Source organism: Oncorhynchus masou, chromosome 8 (assembly GCF_036934945.1).
Source record: "Oncorhynchus masou masou isolate Uvic2021 chromosome 8, UVic_Omas_1.1, whole genome shotgun sequence".
Taxonomy (NCBI): Eukaryota; Metazoa; Chordata; class Actinopteri; order Salmoniformes; family Salmonidae; genus Oncorhynchus; species Oncorhynchus masou.
The window spans coordinates 45,704,279-45,720,648 of record NC_088219.1 but is presented as its reverse complement, the minus strand read 5'-3'; the positions used below and the strand labels follow the sequence as shown (position 1 = coordinate 45,720,648).

General features: G+C 43.7%; 1 pseudogene; it reads left to right on the top strand.

The window, feature by feature from the left end:
• Positions 1-9,758, top strand: part of LOC135543832 (DENN domain-containing protein 1A-like) — a 161,739-nt pseudogene extending 151,981 nt beyond the window's left edge.
• Positions 9,759-16,370: the final 6,612 nt, after the last annotated feature.

Genomic DNA, 16,370 nt, shown 5'->3' with positions numbered 1-16,370 from the left:
TCACCTACAACGTGAAACTTTTTCCGGATTAACTACATAATATCAACCGAAACATGGCAAACGTTGTTTGGAATCAATCCTCAAGGTGTTTTTTCACATATCTCTTCATTGACATGCAGTTCGTGGAAGCTTGCTTCTCTCTCTGTGCCCCATGGAAAAATACTGGCAGGTGACTTTTGCGCACCAATTTCGGCGCAGGACACCGGGCGGACACGTGGTAAATGTGGTCTCTTATGGTCAATCTTCCAACGATCTGCCTACAAATACGTCACAATGCTGCAGACACCTTGGGGAAACGACAGAAAGGGCAGACTCATTCCTCTTGCGTTCACAGCCATATAAGGAGATCATGAAAGACAGAGCCTCAAAAATCCTTGTCATTTCCTGGATGCCAAGTCATCTTGGTTTTGCCTGAAGCTCACGTTAAAGGGCACGCACAGAGAAGATATTTGTATTTCTGGACACGTCAGAGTGTTTTCTTTCGAACAGTAGCAATTATATGCATAGTCGAGCATCTTTTTGTGACAAAATATCTTGTTTAAAACGGGAACATTTTTCTTCCAAAAATGAAATAGCGCCACCATAAGTGTAAGAGGTTAACTTTGTTACCCATCATTTATGCAGTTTTTTCGAGAGGGGCGGTTCTGTCAGACTGATGCTCTCTGACCTCACTCGGGGGCATGACTTGTCACTTGTGCAAAGTTATGTAAAACTAATAAAGCTAATATTTATCTTTCTGTCTGAGGCATGAGAATGTTATCTATCAATACATATTTGTTTACCTTTATTTAACTAGGGAAGTCAGTTTAGAAAAATGTGTTATTGTCTCTTATTTACATTGACGGCCTACCCCGGCCAAACCCTAACCTGGACGAGGCTGGGCCAATTATGCACCACCCTATGGGACTCCCGGTTTTGATACAGGGTCTGTAGTGACACCGCTAGCACTGAGATGCAGTGCCTTAGACCACTGCGCCACTCAGGAGCCCCTGCATGCTTCTATGTAGGAGGGATGTGAGGTATTGGTTAGAAAGACACATTCAGTATGTTGTTTAATACCTAAATGTAAGTCTTAGAGCTTCCACAGTGAAGCACATCATATTAACCAATCAGTTGTGGTGGTGTGTATTCACTCCTAGTTCTAAGGACCTTTATGAAGAAAAGGGGACATCATTTGTGGTGCAATGAAGAACAAGCAAGCTCACCCTAATACATAAACAGTGGGGCAAAAAATAATTTAGTCAGCCACCAATTGCGCAAGTTCTCCCACTTAAAAAGATGAGAGAGGCCTGTAATTTTCATCATAGGTACACTTTAACTATGACAGACAAAATGAGAAAAAAATCCAGAAAATCACATTGTAGGATTTTTTAATTTTATTTGCTAATTATTGTGGGAAATAAGTATTTAACACCAACTCCCCTCCATGACTCCCCATGCTCAGGATTAATTAAGCAAGCCTTTCACTTTTCACACCCCTCTCTTCCTGTCCTCCCTTTTTCCTCTCCTCACTCCCCTCCCTCGCTATTGTTCCCCAGACTCTTAATAGGGCCAGCTGATGGCCACACACCCACCCACCCACCTACCTCCCTTTAATTACCCCTGTACTTCTCCCCCTACCTATTTGAGTTTGACCCCCCTGGGTACAGGCAGCTAGAAATATCAGATGACCTATTACCTCTGACGCCTCACTCAAGCCCATGAACTCCTCTGACCCCAACTGGTCTCAGGTGGTAGCTGTAGGGTCGCGCTGTCATGACACGTCCTCCCCATCAAAGTTTTAGTGTTTACGGTTCACTATGTTTTTGTGGAATGTCTTTGGTGTTAGATCACTATATTCTGTATGTGAATGACTTTTTATCTGTCTCTCAAATAATATTGACATACGGGCCAATGTTTATGCATGTGAATTGGCATATGAACGTGCATATGGACTAACATATGTGCACAGGGTTTTTGTGCCTGTTTGTGTAACTTGCCTCAGGCTGGATGAGAATAGGTCATTTTGATTATTTATTTTTATATATTTATTTTGGATATTCCCACAGGCCCGTCCATCCAGGCTACTGGTGGCCAAGAGACATCGCAGCAAGTGGTCCTGGAGAGCAGCCCTGAACAGTAAGACCACCTAGCTACATAATACACACACTGAAAACACTAATCATCATCATCACTGAGCTCAACTTAAGCTACAGTCTCACCAACTCCTATACTAGAGCTCACCAACTATAACACACTGTTTTAGTTTGCATTAGTACAGGGTTCCCCGACTCCATTCCTGGATATATACTGGGTGTGCAGGTTTTTGGCTCAAGTCCTTGCCGTAATCTAAAATATATACAGATCCAGTCAAAAGTTTGGAAACACCTACTCATTCAAGGGCTTTTGTGTTTTTACTATTTTCTGCATTGTGGAATAATAGTGAAGACATAAACACTATGAAATAACACATATGGGATCATGTAGTAACCAAAAATACATATATTTTACGTTGTCAAAGTAGCAACCCTTTGCCTTGATGACAGCTTTGCACACTCTTGGCATTCTCTCAACAAGCTTCTTGAGTTAGACATCTGGAATGCATTTCAATTAAAAGGTGTGCCTTGTTGAAAGTGCATTTGTGGAATTTCTTTCCTTCTTAATGTGCTTGAGACAATCAGTTGTGTTGTGACAAGGAAGGGTTGGTATACAGAAGATAGCCCTATTTGGTAAAAGACCAAGTCCATATTATGGGAAGAACAGCTCAAACAAGCAAGGAGAAACGACAGTCTATCATTATGTCAAGAACTTTGAAAGTTTCTTCAAATGCAGTCGTAAAACCATCAAACGCTATGATGAAACTGGCTCTCATGAGGACCGCCACAGGAAAGGAAGACCCAGAGTTTCTTCTGCTGCAGAGGATAAGTTCATTAAAGTTACCAGCCTCAGAAATTGCAGCACACTGCATGAATCAGGCCTTCATGGTTGAATTGCTGCAAAGAAACCCCCATTAATAAGAGACTTGCTTGGGCCAAGAAACACGAACTACGGACATTAGACTGGTGGAAATCGGCCCTTTGGTCTGATAAGTCCAAATTTACAATTTTTGGTTCCAACCGCCGTGTCTTTGTGAGACGCAGAGTAGATGAACAGACGATATCCGCATGTGTAGTTCCCATCGTGAAGCATGCAGGAGGAGGTGTGATGGTGTGGGGGTGCTTTGCTGGTGACACTGTGTGATTTATTTAGAATTCAAGGCACACGGCTACCATGGCATTCTGCATTCGTACGCCATCCCATCTGGTTTGCGCTTAGTGGGACTATCATTTGTTTTTCAACAGGACAATGACCCAACACACCTCCACCTTGTGTAAGGGTTATTTGACCAAGAAGGAGAGTGCTGCATCAGATGACCTGGCGTCCACAATCTCCTAACGTCAACCCAATTTAAGATGGTTTGGGATGAGTCTGATGGCAGAGTGGGGGAAAAGGAAAAGCACCCAACAATTGCTGAGCATATGTGGGAACTCCGTCAAGAATGTTGGAAAAGCATTCCTAGGTGATGCTTGTTGAGAGAATGCCAAGATTGTGCAAAGCTGTCATGAAGGCAAAATGTGGCTACTTTGAAGAATCTCAAATATAAAATATATTTTGATTTGCTTAACTCTTTTTTGGTTACTTCGTGATTCCATAGGTGTTATTTCATAGTTTTGATGTCTTCACTATTCTACAATGTAGAAAATAGTCAAAATAAAGTGTGTCTGTCCAAACTTTTGACTGGTACTGTAAATATACAGATACACACCATGACATACCTGGAAGTCCAGTATTTATGTTGGTACTCATCAGCGTTCCCGAGGGGTAGTGTAGCATGAAGAAAACTACTTTGAGTTAGCCATTACCACAGTCTCCTGAGGAGTAGCGTAGCATGAAACTAACCATTCTGAGTTAGCCAGTACCACAGTCTCTGAAGACCAATAGACTCTACATACTCAGGCAGACTTTGGGATTTATTGTTGACTGGTGCTAAGGCACGTAAGTGTGAAATGTTGGTTGGCAATTTCGTCATGTAAAAAAACTAGGGCTCTGTCATTTTCCAATTTACCGTCTTATCATCAGCTCGCTTGCATTGAGGTGGGAGAGGTGTCAGTCTGCAAGGAGCTGCCAGTCTGCAAGGAGCTGCCAGTCTGCAAGGAGCAACCAACTTCACCAGCCGACTAACACGCACCTCAGGACGAGTATGGAGCGCTGACCCAGGTGCCATCAAATCCCCAACACGCTCCGTCAGGCAAATTCCATACTTAAAGCACCAACACAGCAACTCCCTCATTACTCTCTCCTCCAACTTCCCCATTAACTCCTTCACAGTCTCTGTTTCGCTCACCTCCAACACCGGCTCTGGTTCTGGTCTCCTCCTTGGCTCCTCACGATAAACAGGGAGAGTGGGCTCAGGTCTGACTCCTGACTCTGCCACACTCTCTCTGAGCCCCCCCCCAAGACATTTTTGGGGCTGACTCTTGGGCTTCCATCTGCGTCGCCTTGCTGCCTCCTCATACCGGCGCCTCTCCGCTTTCATCGCCTCCAGTTCTTCCTTGTGACGGCGATATTCTCCAGGCTGAGCCCAGGGTCCTTCTCCGCCTAATTCGTCCTCCATGTCCATTCCTTTTTTTGTTGCTCCTGCTGTTGCTTTTGCCTGCTACCACGCCGCTTGGTCCTGTTGTGGTGGGTGATTCTGTCACGGCTTTCTTTTGTAGATGGAGGAGTGGACCAAAATGCAGAGTGGTTGTTATTCATTTTATTTTAATAAAGAAAATATACACTAATCAACTAACAAAATAACAAACGTGCGAAAACCTAAACAGCCCTATCTGGTGCAAAACACAGAGACAGGAACAATCACCCACAAACACACAGTGAAACCCAGGCTACCTAAATATGGTTCCCAATCAGAGACAATGACTAACACCTGCCTCTGATTGAGAACCATTGAGAACCATCAGGCCAGACATAGAAATAGACAAACAAGACATCCAACATAGAATGCCCACTCAGATCACACCCTGACCAACCAAAACACAGAAACATACAAAGTAAACTATGGCCAGGGTGTGTCACTGTAATGGAACTCTTTTGACTTTTCGTCTGGATTTTGTGCTGGCACATTGTGCCTTTGGAATAGTGAACTAAACGCGCGAACAAAACATAAACATGGACGTAATCGAACAAAACAAACATTTCTTGTGGGAGTTCTGGGAGTGCATTCCGACGAAGATCTGCAAAGGTAAGTGAAGATTTATAATGCTATTTAGGACTTCTGTTGACTCCACAATTTGGCGGGAATTTTAATTATGAGATTTCTGTTGTTTTGAATTTGGCGCCCTGCAATTTCACTGGCTGTTGGCGAGGTGGGATGCTAGCTTCACGAACGATCCCAGAAAGGTTAACCTACAGAGTATACCAAACATTAGAAACACCTTCCTAATATTGACTTGCACACGAGGTTGATTTGCATATAAGAGATCATACAAGAGATTTTGTAGTGATTCCTAGTTGAAGACGTAACAAATATTTGCTGGTCAGCGGTGTGTACATAACATGGTGCTGACAGAGAGGACTGCCGTGCTTCTGGCTCTTAGGAAACTTTTTTTTATATGTTCTTTCTTACATTATTAGCCCAGAAAATGTTTTGTGTTTATACATACAGCTGAGAAGAACTTATGGATATCAGAGTGGCGGTAACTCACCAGCACTATCAGCATTACTACCAGGAAAATTACTTTCCCCGAATCAGATCCTTTGTTCGTACCCCCAATTGAAATGATGTACATACGATCTCTGTAATTGCAAACAAAGGTTTCTGTACCAAATATTCAGTTCTGCTTTTCTCATGTATCAAATACTTATGTCATGCAATAAAACGCAAATTAAATACTTAAAAATCATACAATGTGATTTCTTGTTTTAGATTCCGTCTCTCACGTTTGAAGTGTACCAATGCTAAAAAGTATAGACCTCTACATGCTTTGTAAGTCGAAAACCTGCAAATCGGCAGTGTATCAAATACTTGTTCTCCCCAGTGTATGTGAGAATGCTGTTCATTACTACAGCTCAGTGTTCAACACCATAGTGCCCACAAAGCTCATGACTAAGCTAAGGACCCTGGGGCTAATCACCTCCCTCTGTAACTGGATCCTGGACTTCCTGACAGACTGCTCCCAGGTGGTAAGTGTATGCAACAACGCATCTGCCACGCTGATCCTCAACACTGGGGCCCCTCAGGAGTGTGTACTTAGTCCCCTCCTGTACTCTCTGTTCAACAACGACTGTGTGGCCAAACACGACTCCAACACCATCGTTAAGTTTCCTGACGACACAACAGTGGTAGGCCTGATCACCGATAACGATGAGGCAGCCTAAAGGGAGGAGGTCAGAGAACTGGCAGTGTGGTTCCAGGACAACAACCTTGCCTTCAATGTGAGCAAGTCAAAGAAGCTGATTGTGGACTATAAGAAAAGTATTGCCGTACATGCCGCCATTAACATTGACAGGACTCAAGTGGAACGGGTCGAGAGTTTCAAGTTCCTTGGTGTCCACATCACCAATGATCTATCATGGTCCAAACATACCAAGACAGTCGTGGAGAGGGCACGACAACCTTTTCCCCCTAAGGAGACTGAAAAGATTTGGCATGTGTCCCCAGATCCTCAAAATATTCTACAGCTGCACCATTGAGCGCATCTTGACCGGTTGCATCACCGCCTGGTATGGCAATTGCTCGGCATCTGACCGTAAGGCGCTACAGAGGGTAGAGCTACTGCCCAGTACATCAAGGGGGCCAAGCTTCCTGCAATCCAGAGGAAAGCCCATAAAATTACCAGAGACTCCAGTCAGCCAAGTCATAGACTGTTTTGTCTGCTACCGCACGGCAAGCGGTACCGGAGAGCCAAGTCTAGGGCCAAAAGGCTCCTTAACAGTTGTCCCCTCAAGCCATAAGGCTGCTGAACAATTAATCAAATGGCCATCAGAATATTACATTGACCACCCCCCATTTGTTCTGTACACTGCTGCTACTCGCTGTTTGTTATCTTTGCATGGTCACTTCACCCCTACCTACATGTACAAATTACCTTAACTAGCATGTAACCCACACAATTTCTCAGTACCGGTGCCCCCTGTATATAGTCTCTTTATTGTTATGTTATTGTGTTAGTTTTTATAATTTTTTACTTCAGTTTATTTGGTAAATATTTTCTTGAACTGCACTGTTGGTTAAGGTCTACAATTAGGCGCATGTGACTAATAAAGTTTGATTTGATTTAATAAATACAGAAGTAAATGTTGATTGGCCAGTGAATGGTCAAAGCCCTCGTCACACTTACAATTTATTTAGTCATCAAATCCCAGCCCTTTTACCACCTCCGCCAGCTATGAAAACAGCACAAATTTTTCTGACACACCCCCGGATCTATAGCACTAATGCCAGCGCTAAGATGTGCCATTGCGTTAGCTCTGTTTAAATGGAGCCCTCGGGTTGCTAAATCTACAGATGTTTGATGCCCTCTTGTGATCTAATAAGTAGAGCTGCAGACTGAAAGTAAGTTGTTGTATTGTTCAGTATTTATCAATGAAGAAAAATATGTCACCAACTAAGACTGAGCGTGGCCTTTCTGAAACCATCTCTCCTTTCCACTTATTCAATCATCTCTCCCTTTCTCTCACCTCATTGAAAAACAAAGTCATTTTTTGATCAGTATACTGTTCTACTCCATATCTATCAGTTGTACATTTTGTACATAAATGAACAAAATAATTTTTTTCAAAGATCAAATATCAGACAAAATTATCTGAAAATGATCCAGCTACAACTTTCTTTCGATCTGTCTGTCTTTCCTTCTCCCCCTCTACTCTCTCTCTGATCTGTGTGTGATATGGGATCTATCTTCCTCTACTTCCTTTTCTATCTCTGTCATTCTCTCTCTACTTATCTACCTCCCCCAGTTATGTCCGTCCAACACGTCACTACACAGTCTTTCTGTCCGAGGACTCCTCAGGCGATGAGCTGCAGCACGAAGACGACTCCATCACTGGCTTCCCCGAAAGCTTTCTCTTCTCCGTCCCGTTTGAATGGTCACCCCTGTACGCTGCACTCCTACCAATGATAATGCATTTGCTTCATTATAGTACTTCGTTAATTGACTTATCTCGGCCCAGCTGGAAGCATGATTGGGTGGCTGATCTGCCACTCTTCCTTTGTTTTCTCTTTGATTGATTTCCAATTGGCTGAAGACATCTCTTTCTGCTGTCGGGATAATGATTGGAGGTCCATCTCTCAAATGTTTTTTTCACCACTTTGCAAGCAAATGGTTTTATCTGCTGCTATGGGTACGAAGAACCGTCGCGCACCTATACAACAAAAACACTACACTGACAATAAACAATCTCTGACAAAGACATGAGGGGAAACAGAGGGTTAAATACACAACAGGTAATGAATGGGATTGAAAACAGGTGTGTGGGAAGACAAGACAAAACCAATGGAAAATGAAAAATGGATCAGTGATGGCTAGAAGACCGGTGACGTTGAACGCCGAGCACCGCCCGAACAAGGAGAGGCAACGACTTCGGCAGAAGTCGTGACAAATATCTATACTTGTGATGTTACACAGCTCTTGATAGTACTGGTTATCAGCTGTTTTGTTTTCTTGTGTCTTCCCTCTGTAGCGGCAGCGAGCACACGTGCACCCTCCCAGGCCTCAAACACCCGTGCACCCTCCCAGGCCTCAAAGACCCCAACCCTTACAACAAGATGTGGAGTCTGCATGTGCAAGATCACATGGCCGTGGCCAGCCGGTTGTCGCCGAACTGGGACGGACCCCTGTTGGTGCCCCCACCTGAGCTTGAGGAGCCACCACCCCCCAGCCGCTTCGGTCCCGGGGTCCCTGAGCTGCCGGATCCCTCCACCACCCCTAGCCAAGGGGGGAGTATAACCATCCCCCGCCCCCAGGGGAGGAAAACCCCAGAGCCAGTGAAGGTCTTGGCTGCGCCACCGGTGCACAAGCCACAAAACAAGCCAGGAGTGGCGGGGGAGGGTGGGACCACCACGGCAGGGGGTCAGGAGTTCCGGCAGGCCATTGGGATGGGGGATAACCTGATGCTGCGGCCCACCGAGATAGACTTCAGCGAAGGTGAAGACGTGGATCCGCACAGCCTCCTTGACCCCCTGAACAACCCAGCCCAAACCACCACCACCCCAGCCTCGGCAGGGGAAGGAGCAGACTCCCTGTCCGGTACTGCCCATCCATCATCCAGGACCATTTTCCCGTCACGGCCCTATCCCCAGAGCCTGCCCCCCTTCCACCAACACATGCCGCTCAACCCCTTCACCACTCCCCTCGGCTACCCTACCCACAGACCCTACTTGCCCACCGTGGTGGGGAATCCCTTCAGTGGAGGCGCATACAGGCCTCCTGCCTCTGCCTATTTCCATGCCACCCCCCATGATCATCCTCCTCACCTTCTCTCCACAATTCCGGGGCTCTACAGACTGTCCTCCCCTGTAGGGTGGACCCTCCCCCCTGGCATTGGCTCTATGTGGCCTGCCTTCCCCAATCATGGTGGTCCTCCACCCACCTCTTCAGACAGCCTGTTGAACTCCCCCTCAGCCCCCAGCCCTAAGCCTCCCAACACTACAGAGGACTCAGAATCCCTTTGGGGAACTACTGGCCATGGCCACGCTGGCCATCGCACTACCTAAAAAGAAGGACCTTCGGGGGAAGTAGGGAGACTTTTGACTAACCCCCCAACGCCACTAAGTGACTTTCCACTTGGTGGCATTGTCTTATTTACCCCTTCCCTGCACTAGCTTATGCTGCTGATCAATGAGGAACAGAGTCTGTGTGTCAGGTGACAAATTGAGAGGCTGATTTCCACACGGTCCCCTCCCCCAGTCACTTGGACAAGTCCGATTCCCCCTCTGCTGAGCTTTGGAGTTCGAGCCTCTCTTTCTTTTTCTCTTTGTCTGTCTCTCACCCTCTATCACTCTCTTTCGTCCTTTAGCCAGGAATGGGACTCTAAACCTGGCTTTACTTATTTCAGTATGCTGTTACATCAACTGTGCAGAGCCCATGCTAGCGCGCTCTTGCACATTGTCTTTTAGCTTAGCCTATAGCTTTGCTTAGCTCAAACAGTAAATTGTGTGGCCTCTAAAACGCATCTTGACTCTATCCTGAGACCAAGCACCAAAAGGCCAGCACGTTTCAGAAAATGTCAGAGCTGTGTCTGTCACTACAATGAACATGCTAATCATTAGAGTAGCCAGTCGTCCGCATTTGTGGATTGCCCAGGTTAACAGGGCATTCCAAGCATGCAGTCTACCCTCGATGTCTTCAGCTGTGTCATGCTAAACAATTTATTTTAGAGGAAACACTCAAACAATACATGATTTTGTTTGTCTGGACTCACCTCTGTACAAACTAATGGACATTCACTGAAGCAAATCTGACGGTAAAATATCCCACATTTAAAAAAATACTACAGTTTACTACAGTTGAAGTCGGCAGTTTACATGCACCTTAGCCAAATACATTTAAACTCAGGTTTTCACAATTCCTGACATTTAATCCTAGTAAAGTTAGGTCAGTTAGGATCACCACTTTATTTTAAGAATGTGAAATGTCAGAATAATAGTAGAGAGAATGGTTTATTTCAGTTTTTATTATTTTCATCACATTCCCAGTGGGTCACAAGTTTACACATACACTCAATTAGTATTTGGTAGCATTGCCTTTAAATTGTTTAACTTGGATCAAACGTTTCAGGTAGCCTTCCACAAGCTTTGCACTATAAATTGGGTGAATTTTGGCCTGGTTTGTAGGCCTCCTTGCTCGCACACGCTTTTTCAGTTCTGCACACAAATTTTCTATAGGTTTGAGGTCAGGGCTTTGTGATGGCCACTCCAATACCTTGACTTTGTTGTCCTTACGCCATTTTGCCACAACTTTGGAAGTATGCTTGGCGTCAAGCATTGCTTGGCGACATTTCTCCAAAAAGTACCCTCTTTGTCCAGTTGCAAAATGTAGTCTGGCTTTTTTTATGGCGGTTTTGGAGCAGTGGCTTCTTCCTTGCTGAGCGGCCTTTCAGGTTATGTCCATATAGGATTCGTTTTACTGTGGATATAGATACTTTTGTACCTGTTTCCTCCAGCATCAGAGGGTCTTTTGCTGTTGTTCTGGGATTGATTTGCACTTTTCGCACCAAAGTATGTTCGTCTCTAGGAGACAGAACTTGTCTCCCTCCTGAGCAGTATGACGGCTGTGTGGTCCCATGACGTTTATACTTGCATGCTATTGTTTGTACAGATGAACGCGGTATCTTCAGGCATTTGGAAATTGCTCCCAAGGATGAATCAGACTTGTGGTGTACAATTTTTTTTTCTGAGGTCTTGGCTAATTTCTTTTGATTTTCCCATGATGTCAAGCGAAGAGGCACTGAGTTTGAAGGTAGTCCTTGAAATACATCCACAGGTACACCTCCAATTGACTCAAATGGTGTCAATTAGCCTATCAGAAGCTTCTAAAGCCATGACAAGATGTTTTCCAAGTGGTTTAAAGGCACCGTCAACTTAGTGTATGTAAAACTCTGACCCACTGGAATTGTGATACAGTGAATTATAAGTGAAATAATCTGTCTGTAAACAATTCTTTGAAATATTACTTGTCATTATTTGTGTCATGCACAAAGTAGATGTCCTAACCAACTTGCCAAAACTATAGTTTGTTAACAAGAAATTTGTGGAGTGGTTGAAAAACGAGATTTAGTGACTGCAACCTAAATGTATGTAAACTCCAGACTTCAACTATGTATAATTATGTAGTTTTCTGTAGAATACTATATTACACACTATTGTATCCCTCGATCATGTGTAGTACTTAGTATATAATTTTGTATACTGTAGAATAGTATAGTAAATACCACAGAAATGTCTGCAAAAACACTGCAGTCTGCAAAAACAATATCTATTTTTAACTATAGTAAATACCGTATTTAATGTATATATACCCTGTCCATTATCCTCCCCCATATCCAAATTTGTGCCACCTGTAAGTGAGAAACCTATACTGAACAAAAATTTAAATGCAACATGCAACAATTTAAAAGTTTTTAGTGAGTTACAGTTCGCATAAGGAAATCAGGCAATTGAAATAAATTCATTAGGCCCTGATCTATGGATTTCACATGACTGGGCAGGGGCACAGCCATGGGTGGGCCTGGCAGGGCATATCAGAATGAGTTTATCCCCACAAAAGGGCTTTATCACAGACAGAAATACAGTTTCATCAGCTGTCCAGGTGGCTGGTCTCAGACGATCCCGCAGGTGAAGATGGGATGGCGTGGTAACATGTGGTCTACGGTTGTGATTCTCTAAAATTACGTTGGAGGCGGCTTATGATCGTGAAAATAACATTAAATTCTCTGGCAACAGCTCTGGTGGACATTGCTGCAGTCAACATGCCAATTGCACGCTCCCTCCCACATCTGTGGCATTGTGTCACAAACTGCACATTTTAGAGTGGCCTCTTATTGTCCCCAGCTTCAGGTGCACCTGTGTAATTATCATGCTGTTTAATCAGCTTCTTGATATGCCACATCTGTCAGGTGGATGGATTATCTTGGCAAAGTATAAATTCTCACTAACAGGGATGTAAACCAATTTGTGCACACAATTTGACAGCAATACACATTTCTGTGAGTATGGAAATCTTCTGGAATCTTTTATTTCAGCTTATGAAACATGGAACCAACACTTTTTATATGTTGCGTTTATAATTTTGTTCAGTATACATGCCAAGTATGGTTATAGAAAAGAGCAGAAGCTCTGAACTCTTCTTTTAGAAGCTAGTTCAAACTACTTACCGGTTATAGAACATTTGCTTTTTTTAGTATTTCTCCAGTAGGTTTCCTCAAGGAGAAAGCCCCCCCACTTCCACGTCAAAGATAAAACTCTGCTCAAAAAAATAAAGGCAACACTAAAATAACACATCCTAGATCTGAATGAATGAAATATTCGTATTAAATATTTTTGTCTTTACATAGTTGAATGTGCTGACAACAAAATCACAAAAAAAAATATCAATGGAAATCAAATTTATCAACCCATGGAGGTTTGGATTTGGAGTCACACTCAAAATTAAAGTGGAAAACCACACTACAGGCTGATCCAACTTTTATGTAATGTCCTTAAAACAAGTCAAAATGAGGCTCAGTAGTGTGTGTGGCCTCCACGTGCCTGTATGACCTCCCTACAACGCCTGGGCATGCTCTTGATCAGGTGGCGGATGGTCTCCTGAGGGATCTCCTCCCAGACCTGGACAAAAGCATCCGCCATCTCCTGGACAGTCTGGTGCAATGTGGCGTTGGTGGATGGAGCGAGACATGATGTCCCAGATGTGCTCAATTGGATTCAGGTCTGGGGAACGGGCGGGCCAGTCCATAGCATCAATGCCTTCCTCTTGCAGGAACTGCTGACACACTCCAGCCACATGAGGCCTAGCATTGTCTTGCATTAGGAGAAACCCAGGGCCAACCGCACCAGCATATGGTCTCACAAGGGGTCTGAGGATCTCATTTCGGTACCTAATGGAAGTCAGGCTACCTCTGGCGAGCACATGGAGGGCTGTGCAGCCCCCCAAAGAAATGCCACCCCACACCATGACTGACCCACCTCCAAACCGGTCATGCTGGAGGATGTTGCAGGCAGCAGAATGTTCTCCATGGTGTTGTCTGGCAAATGCCAAACGTCCTGCCGTCCTGCACGGTGCACCCTCATGGAGTCTGCTTCTGACCGTTTGAGCAGACACATGCAAATTTGTGGCCTACGGGAGGTCATTTTGCAGGGCACTGGCAGTGCTCCTCCTGCTCCTCCTTGCACAAAGGCGGAGGTAGCGGTACTGCTGCTGGGTTGTTGCCCTCCTATGGCCTCCTCCACATCTCCTGATGTACTGGCCTGTCTTCTGGTAGCGCCTCCATGCTCTGGACACTACGCTGACAGACACAGCAAACCTTCTTGCCACAGCTCGCATTGATGTGCCATCCTGGATGAGCTGCACTACCTGAGCCACTTGTGTGGGTTGTAGACTCCGTCTCATGCTACCACTAGAGTGAAAGCACCGCCAGTAACATCAGCCAGGAAGCATAGGAACTGAGAAGTGGTCTGTGGTCACCACCTGCAGAACCACTCCTTTATTGGGGGTGTCTTGCTAATTGCCTATAATTTCCACCTATTGTCTATTCCATTTGCACAACAGCATGTGAAATGTATTGTCAATCAGTGTTGCTTCCTAAGTGGACAGTTTGATTTCACAGAAGTTTGATTGACTTGGAGTTACATTGTGTTGTTTAAGTGTTCCCTTTATATTTTTGAGCAGTGTATAAGAAAAACACTTCAGTAAATACTACAGCAATGTTCCCAAAAGCACTACAGTATACTACAGTAAATACCAAAGTGTAATACACTATAGTCTGCAAAAAGACTACAGTAAATACTACCATCCGCAAAAAACGAAATTAATTAGTAGTATATTATTAGTATATATTACTCTTTATGTACTACTGTATATATACTATAGTATACTGCAATAAATGCTACATTATTCACTGTAGTTTTTTTGCAGACTATTTATAATGTGGTATATCGTTTGGGCTAAAGGAGGTTGGTTATGGACCTTCAAATGGGCATCTTTAATTTATGTCATGTCCGTTACTGCAATCTTTCAGGTGAAAAACGTTTGATAATTAATTTGCCAAAGTCAATTCCTATGTAGTAGGGGAGGGATATAGACCCACCATGTTTGCTATTTAAACTCATCCCATGTATTCCCTTTTCGCCTTTGTTGATTTAGGATTATTATCATGTTTTCTGTGTCTGAGGACAGTGATCACCTACTACTGAGTCACTGGCTGCTTGCTGAGTGTTTTGCTGCTATGTGTGCAAGATTGTAAAGTACATACTGAAAAATGGGTACCATTGTCGGTTACGATTGCAATTGCTTGCCAGTGCACTTCCGGTTTGACTGAAATCAGGACCTACACTAGTGTGACACTACCGATCATTTGTCCAGAGAGCTGCTACAAATGTCTCCCCCCACTGCCTTGTGGGTATTCACACAGATGGAGTCATAGTGGCTTCATGCTATTGCTAAAAGCTAACTGTGTGCAGGGAGATTACAGAGGAAAAATACAGAGGAATGTTTTCTTAAGCATGGTGTTAGTGGCATATTGATAAACTAGTCATAAATTACCCAAAGTGCCGATAATTAGCTGTCTATTTACCTAGCTATATCTAGACATACTTAAGTATTAATTGTATTTATACTAAAAGAAACCTTGGTTTGACCAGAACCTAGAATCATTACTATTGCGCTCACCCCTTGAATTCATTCAATAACTTCAAATGTTTCCACTCTCCATGGTTTGTACGTACCTTTCTTCAGGGATATGGTTACTTTTGATCGACAATATATTGTAAGTGTGCTTTAAGAATCAGAGCAATGCATTAAATCTCACTCACACTTGATCAAGACACTAGCAGTATTTTATTGAATCACTGAGCTTTCAAATAACAGTTGTTGCCTTACCGTAAAGGATAATCCATGATGTTTTCATCCATATCTACGTTGGAAAAGTACCTTTGCGTGTCTTTGTTGCTGATGTAGATTGTGTCCATACCCCCACCTCCCCTCCCTTCTCAAAGAATGTTTCCTATAGAAATGTGATGATATTTATATATACAATTGAGCTCTTTTTTTGAGTTTGGATTGATTTTGTTGTGTTTTCTTTTCCTCATTTGTGTATCCCTCACGATTAAAAAGAGCAGTCACACGATCACTGCCTGGCTTATTTTGATTCACTTCTTGGTAGCCTTGGTCGTTGTACTGACTTTGATTTGATGCTTAATGTTCTGTTTAAGCTAAAATATTTTCCCATGTTTCCACTCATCTGTCTGTTATTTAGTTGACAACTCTCTCAATTCAATGTAATTGAAATGGACTTTCTCTCTCGCCATGTTTCTGTCTCTCACTCTTTTTGGATTTGCAGTGTGGTCTGGTCATTAATCCCTGAAGTCCAGGAGAAGTGTAACTATTCTGGGGGTAATGGCTCTTCTACAGACCCTTTGTTAAACAGTCTAGCATAGTTTCTCTTGGACCATTCTCACCCCACCCAGATCCTGTTGGCATGGGTCCATATTAGAAGAACGACAAGACCCAGATATTCGGGTATTCTATCTACAGTATATTCTTGAGTTTATACAGTACGGGTGGCATTTCCTTCGCAAATCTGAACCAACAAAATGACAGGTTTTTACTAAGTTCAGCAAAGCTAGGCTGATGCTAAAA